The sequence below is a fragment of the Myotis brandtii genome, unplaced genomic scaffold, assembly GCF_000412655.1.
Source record: "Myotis brandtii unplaced genomic scaffold, ASM41265v1 scaffold165, whole genome shotgun sequence".
NCBI lineage: Eukaryota > Metazoa > Chordata > Mammalia > Chiroptera > Vespertilionidae > Myotis > Myotis brandtii.
Window position 1 is genome coordinate 16,249,276 of NW_005356042.1, and position 7,724 is coordinate 16,256,999.

At 53.0% G+C, this 7,724-nt stretch overlaps 1 protein-coding gene across 1 annotated transcript in view; it reads right to left on the reverse strand.

Moving 5' to 3' along the window:
- ST3GAL2 (ST3 beta-galactoside alpha-2,3-sialyltransferase 2) overlaps positions 1-7,724 on the reverse strand; it is a 39,490-nt gene that overhangs the window by 30,760 nt on the left and 1,006 nt on the right. The gene's annotated exons all lie outside the window — the stretch shown is intronic.

Sequence of the window (7,724 nt, forward strand, 5' to 3'; positions counted from 1 at the left end):
ACTCTCTATCCTCTCCCTTCCTCTCTGTAAGAAATCAATAAAATATATTTTTAAAAAAATTAAAAAAAAAAAGAGATGGGTCCTAACAGACAACAGGGTGGTAAAGGCTTGGGGTGGGGGGCAGGGGCGGGTTAGAAGGGGTCGATGGGGAAGAGAAGGGGACATATGTAATTCTTTCAACAATAAAGATTTTTTAAAAATAAAGAGATGGGTCCTAGTACAAGGATTACTTAGAATAAGATGGCACTCCTAAAAGGTACGGTCATGTGGGTGCCAATCCCCTAAGCTGCCTAGGTAAGGGCCCATGCCCTCTACCACCAATGAACCCTGAGTAAAGAGGAAGGAGGGACAGACGGTTGACCAGAAGGTGGGCCAGCTGTCTAGAGAGGATTCATGGTGTACGTGTCGTAGGGGGTGCCTGAGACAGGAGACAGGTCAGAGACTACATGCAGAGGGATGCTGGCCCTAAAGGTAGTAAGTATCTCCAGTGGGCAGAGAGCCCTGGGAACAAACTAGTAGCCTGTATTTCGTGAGCCAGACTCTCTTTATCCTTCATCCGCTCTCTTTCTTTTCTTCTCCTTTCATATTCAGTCATATCTTTTGGAAAGGTCAGCCTGTGGTCGCTATGCTAATGGCACCCAAAGGTGCCTGCATCCCTGCTTGGACCAGGACATTTCGTAAAGGAAGCCATGTGGCCTCTCTCCCCCCAGGAGTGGAGGTAGAGAGACGCAAAGTAAAAAGATAGAGGGGCTCAGAGTCAGCCCGTTGCTCGGTTGCTGTGTCCTCCGGATGTCACCTTTCCTGGTGCTGAGTAACTTCTGGTTCCAACCCCTGCCCTGTGCCCCCACTTTTCCTTGTGTCACTAACATTCGTCTCCAGGAGGCAGAAAGCAGGTGGCTGGTGAACTGGAGAGCCCAGCTGCCAGGTGGGGTCATGCCCAACACACACCTGCTCTCATTTCTCCCTTGTTCTGGCTGAGCAATCTTCCTCTTCATTGAGGAGCTGATCCTGTGCCAGGACTGATTCCGGCAGGGCCCCTGGGAGGAACAAATATCCCCAAGGTTGCTGGGTAATCCACTCCACCACCTCTGGAGAGTGGCAGTAACAGCTGCTAGGAGTAGGCACAGAGAGCCTTCCCCTTGCACTGCCTGTGACCCTCACCCCCAGGGAGAGGGGAGCGAGAGAGTGTGGGGTATGTGTGGGGGGTGGGGGGAGGGGAGGAGGGGGGAAGACTCTTCCCAGGCCTCTCCTCAAGGAGTGACTCATCCTCCTGGAGCCGGCCTAAATTACATGCTCCCTGCTAAGATGATAGCCACATGACATGCATTATTGTCGTCAACTTTGGGGGGACAGGGAGGGGAGAAATACACAGACCAGGGACCATGATGATGGTCCCCAGGGAGTGGGCTCTGTTGTTCGGTTTTATGATGTATCTTGGGGTCACACGGGGATGGCCAAGGCGATGGTGCTTGTTGGAGACTGGGGCTGTGCAGGGGAGACCTGGGATTGTGAAGAGGTGGGGCCAGGGCCTGCTTTCAAGCCCATGGCCTTCCTGGTGAAACTGAGGCATCCCCACCCCAATATGTGCCTATGAGGTAACATTTTACAGTGAACCCTGGACTAAGCTCAGAGGACCTCAATTCCAGGACTGGCCCTGCTGTTCAGAGTTGTGTCTTTGGGCAAATCATACCTCCATCTGTACAATGAGCATGAAAATGCCTGCCCTACAGTTGTGTCTTTGGGCAAATCATACCTCTCTGGGCCTCAGGCCCTCCATCTGTACAATGAGCATGAAAATGCCTGCCCTACTTATCTCACAGTCCCTGTCAAGATGAAAGAAGCAATGGCTGTCAGCTGTACCACACTATGTGTCCCAGGGCCCACTGAGTTGCAGCCTCACAGAGGGGGCAGGGGGCAGGCACCAGAGCAGACACTAGCAAAGCCTCAGGGAACAGGGGGGTCTGGCCCAGGCTGGGTAATCACTTAGAACACAGCCCCAGACAGAAACAGGAAGAGCAGGGGACCTCTGGGAACCAAGCGGGAGGGGCAGACAGAGCACACTGGTCAGTCTGGGCTGGCAGACAGTTCAGGAGAGAAGAGCCAGCTGTCAGCAAATATCTGAAGGGCAGGAAGAAAGATGCCTGAGGAGACGGTGAGAATGAAAAAGGAATTCAGTCCCGAACCCGGCAGAGCCCTACCTCACGCCCTGGGCACTGAGGAGCTGGTGAGAACTGCCTGCTAGCTCCCAGGACCTCCAGCATCTTGTTTCTCTGTAACTCAGCTCCTCAGCTCGCCCGAAGCCCCTCACAGGGTCAGCCTTCCCTTTCTGGCCCAGAGGCCCAGGGGAGTGACCCACCCCGTGTGACACAGGAAGCATGTGTCAGACTGAGGTCTCCTCTTGCTAGTTGGAGGCTCGAAGCCCAGAGCTCTTTCTACAAAACCCCATTCATTCCTGGCTCTGCCAAGTTCGGTCAAATATCTGGACGCTTACAAATTAGAGGTGACGGGAACTGAGGCCAAAGTCGTGCTGTTTATCTGTCCCTGAAACTGGTACCACTGTCCTGGGCATTCTCTTCCAAGGGAGAAGACAGAGGGAGGGGTATAACTCTCCCCAACAGGAAACACTCCAACATCATCCAGACAGCGCAGCAGCCCTGGAGCTACGTTCTTATCCAGACCCCCAGCTGGAAACAACACAGAGGAGGGACGCATTCAAGAAGCCAAGATGACAGGGGAGACGGACAGGGGGTGGAGGCAGCACCGGGCGGAGGCCAGCCAGAGCAGGGCCCATGCCTCCTCTGCTTACTGGGTCAGGTTAAGCGACAGGAGGGTCTCCCTCATCTCAGACCGACCCCTGCATAACACCAACCACCACCATGCAGGGAGCCCTGGGCCACCACAAGGAAGTGACCATTTGCCATAACCTGCCTATGTCAACTTTGTCCTGAAGTCCAGGGGATGACAGTGGGGGTGCCTCAGGGGCTCCTCCCTAAAAGATGCCACTTCATTCTGGAGGGAGCCCCCAGCCTGCACGTCAGATGACCTGGGTTCTGCTCTCAGTTCTTCTATCTGCTGGTTTGAGGATATCAGACAAATTTCTCAACCACCACTTCCTGATCTGTAAGTGGAATGACTCAATGAGTCTAAGTTCCATTACCCATTCTAGCATTTAGTTTTCAACAAGGTAAATTAATACATGGCAACAAATCCTGATTAGTGGTGTTTCTGAAACGTAAGTCAGGCCAGGCATTACTGAAAGGTCTCCAAGGGCCCTGGTGCACACCTCGCATATGACGTCTTTAGGTTGGATGACACCCCATTTCCCTTTGGGGAACCATCTCTGAACCATGAAACCCCAGGCCTGGCCAATCCGAGCGCCCAAAGTTAGGCATGGGCCCCAATTCCAAGTGAACCCATGACTCCTGTGGGAACCCTGGCAAGGGATGCTGAGAGGACGGAGGCTGGCACTGCTGGCAGGCACCTTCTACCACGGGGGAACTGAGGGGCACGCCACAGAGAAGGGCAGGGTGAGATGGATGTTGTTTGAGCCCCTCATCTTCCCTGCATGTGGCCAGCAATACTCTCGGGTATGAGTCAACAGGTTCCCTTTTATCAAAGGGCACTCTGAGTGAGGTTTGCGGCCTTTGTCCTTGAAGAAGTCCAACTGATACAATCTTGGATACATCATAACCATTTCCCATTTCATTTAAAAGAATTTTTAGAAGCCACTTAAGACAGTCCTGCTTGCTATATGATGCAGAAGGGCTGCCCTGAACTTCTCCCTAAAAACCCCCGTCCTTGATAGGTCAACCCAGCTGGGAGGCCCACGAGCCCACAGGAACAGAAGTGGTTCTGGGGTTCCCAGCAGTGGCTGAGTTCGGGCCAGGATCCAAGACCTTCTCCAGCCAGGGACTCTGCCCAGGTGGTGAGGGAAGCTCTGAATGCACATCCTTCCTGGGTGGCCTGGGGTCCGCACTGCCCACCAACAGAGCCCTCCAACCACAGGCATGACTCCACAGGGGAGGGTGCCATGTCTTCTGCTGCCTGGGCAGGGCCGGAACCAGCTGAAGTGGCCAGGGAAGGGATGATGACCCGGGACATGGAATGCAATGGAAAGTCATGATCCTAGGTTCCATTCCATCTGGCAGTGGCTTTTTAGGGAACCCTTTCCAAACCTATTTCTCAACCTGGTAAGAGTAGCGCCTGGCTTTTCAAATGATGCCCGACACTCCCCTGACCTCCAGACTCATCTATCCCACTCATTTCTGGATGCTGCCCCCAGATGACATACCTTAGAGGTACCCCAAGATATCTCAAACTCAACCTGCTCCAAACCAAACTCATGCATGCTCTAAGCCCACCTAAACCCAGTCCTCTTTCTATATTCCCAGTTTCTGGGATAGGGACATCATTCATGCAAACCTGAAATGTGGAAATCATCTATGTCCCCTCCTTCCTTCGGCCTCCCTCAGGCAACCTATTACAAAGTCCACCTGATTTTTTTAAAAAATATATCTTATTGATTTTTTACAGAGAGGAAGGGAGAGGGATAGAGAGTTAGAAACATCGATGAGAGAGAGACATCGATCAGCTGCCTCCTGCACACCTCCCACTGGGGATGTGCCTGCAACCAAGGTACATGCCCTTGACTGGAATCGAACCTGGGACCCTTGAGTCCGCAGGTCGACGCTCTATCCACTGAGCCAAACCGGTTAGGGCTGATTTTTTAAAATATATTTTTACTGATTTCAGAGAGGAAGGGAGAGGGAGAGAGAGAGAGAGATAGAAACATCAATGATGAGAGAGAATTATTGATCGACTGCCTCCTGCATGCCCCCTACTGGGGATTGAGCCCGCAACCCAGGCATGTGCCCTTGGCTGGAATCGAACCCAGAACTCTTCCGTCCGCAGGCCAACGCTCTATCCACTGAGCCAAACCAACTAGGGCTCCACCTGATTTTTATCACCTAAATCACTTCTCTTTCTACTTCTCTCCACGTCTACCACCATCATATTATCCAAGGAACTGTCACCCTTCACCGACAGTAGCCCCGGATCTACTAAAGAGACCCCTCCAATTCACTTTCCAGAGAGAGGCCAAAGTGACCACAGAAATCCCATCAGATCCCCATCCCCACTCCTTCCAGCAAAACAGCGGGATCTCCCAATACTCTGGGGCAAAGGTGGGGCTCCTCCAAAGCCCTGTGGCCCCAGGTCTGGCTGGCTGAGCAGCAGGGTGACCCCCGGACCAAAATGGACCAGACAGGCCTGGGAGTCCTGGCCCCACCCTAAGTGGCTTCCCACCCTGAGGTCCGGCTCACAATTGGCTCAGTCTCACCAGGACTGACCCTCTCCTAGGGCAGACCTTATCTGACCACAGATGGGAAGAGAGCTGGCCGGCAGACAGGGGAAACCCAGCTGGGCTGACGCCAGGGCTCGTGCACTTCAGGAAGGAGAGGGGATAGAGCAAGAGCAGCACCACAAAGGACCATCGGTGTCCGGGGCCCGCCAGAGAAGGCAGCTGTCAGGAGGATAACACTCAAGGAGCCTATCTCTTCCCTCTTATCAGACTGACCCAGGGCAGCCTGTGGAGAATAAACAGTCATTAACAACTCCTGCCACACTTTCTGCCAGCACAATCCTGTGTGCCCAGCCCAGCTCAGGGCCGAAAGCCTGGGCCTTTCCTCCCTGCCAGGGTGAGTCTTCAAGCCCATCTCTGGACCCGACCACCCCATCTTGCCTCCCCTTCTTGGGCAGTGATCCAAGAAATCATATACTCTGCCCAAACGAGTCTCCTCAAGGGAGGATGCATAATCATTAAACAAAGGTGGACAGGTTCATTTTCTTCTTACAACTTTTAAAAATCAACATACCGGATAAACAAAATGTAGTGCAGCCCTACACTACAGATGGGTTAAGGGCATGTGCCGGCGGGTAGGGGAGGCTGGGGGAAGGTCAATGGGGGAAAAAAAGGAGACATATGTACTACTATTTGTAATACTTTAAACAATAAAATAAAATTTAAAAAAATAAAATACATCAGCCGGGTTTGAAGGGAGAAGAGGTGTCTTCTGTGTTAAGTACAGGAAATGCCACTTGAGAGATCAGAGCTCACATTCATCCTGTAAGTTTGCCTAGGGTCAAGCATGAACCACTTTTCAAGCACTGGAGAAAGTCCTTCATCAACCAGTTGCCACTCTGGTCTTAGGCGAAACCTCCTTCATATAAACTGTTTACCCTGCTCCCCATTTCACAGCACCTTCCTACCTATGGAAGTGCCATGTTAGATCCCCAACACTGAAAAGGCCTGAAGGGGGTCCTCATTCTTCTCCTCACCCCCTTTAGGCTTTCCTGTCTCCCCTCCCTGTGGTCTGGGGGGGTCTCCTCCTGAGCTATGCTGGAATCCCCAGGAACCAGCCAGACGCTGAAAAGGCACTGGTCCAGAGAAATACCAACCACTCTGGGACAGGATGGAACAGAGAGAAGGCCGATCCCCTGGAAACTCCCTCGTGGCCTGGCATCCCCAGACACACACACCTCCGCACAGAGCCCAAGAGAAACAGGGAACCAGGAGGGGCTCAGAGGCTCTCCCCTCTCGCCTGGTCCCCTCAGCCTCATTCCCTTTGGCGGCTGAGGCTTTCATATCCTCCTGCCTCTGGTTCCAGTTCACCATCAGTACGAAATGACTGGCATTTGTTCTGTAACTAAACTTGAGTGGCAATGAGAATTGTGGGGAACTTGACTCACAGGGAGGGGAGAACCAAATTTCTACTAAAGTCCCTTTCAAGCCTCCAGGAACCCCGCAGAGGAAGGAGGGAGGGAGAGGGGGTGGATGAGGAGAGGAGAACTGTAGGAGCCGCAGGGGTGATCCCCACTCCACCCCCAATTCCCTCACCTGTGCCTCTTCCTGTAATCACCCCTCGGCTTCCCCTCTTCACTCCCCCTCCCAATTCCCTGTAGCTACACAAATAAATAACTTGTTGATTTTTCCTCACCAGAGCAGCTCCCTCTGGACCAATTAGCTATTTGCATTTGTGGCTGATTTTCTTCCTCAGTGGCTGCAGATCTGCTCAGGCTGGGGGGGTGGGGGGGGGCGGGTAGTTGCCTGTCGGCAGTGCTCGGACTTTACAGCCGAAGGACTCCTTAGACAGAGAGGGTACAACAGCAGGGGTAGGACCGCTCGCTGGGGTCCCTGGGTCCTGCCCTGACACCGCAGGGTCCCCAGCCTTCTCCTGAGCCCTGCACTGTGACCCTTTTGAGAGCAGTACAGTCCACACCAGAACTATTTCAACATCCCGTACCAGAACTATTTGTTTTGTTTTAATACTACTATTAAACAAATAAAAATGTAGCACTGGTATCAACATAAAGAAAAGTTATACGTTTGTCTCCATTTCCCTTTATTGCAAATGGTGGTAGTATGCACTGCCTTCATAGATGCCAACACATCAGGTATACTGAATGCCAACAGCTGGAATGGAAGGGGACAGTCCTCCTGACCCCGGGAAGATGGCCTTTCCTCTGAGCATCTGCGGGGATCAATGACCCTTCAGCACGGCTCCCCCTGCTCCCACCCTGGAGAGGACCCTGTGCCCTTCCTCCCACTCCTGAAGGAGGAAACTTCTCCAGTTCTCAGCTGAAAAGCTGACCCAGCAAAGCGGGGCAGGGGTCTCCGGATGGCGCGGACGCCGGGAGCGCGCGGGGTGGGGGCAGGCACGGAGTAG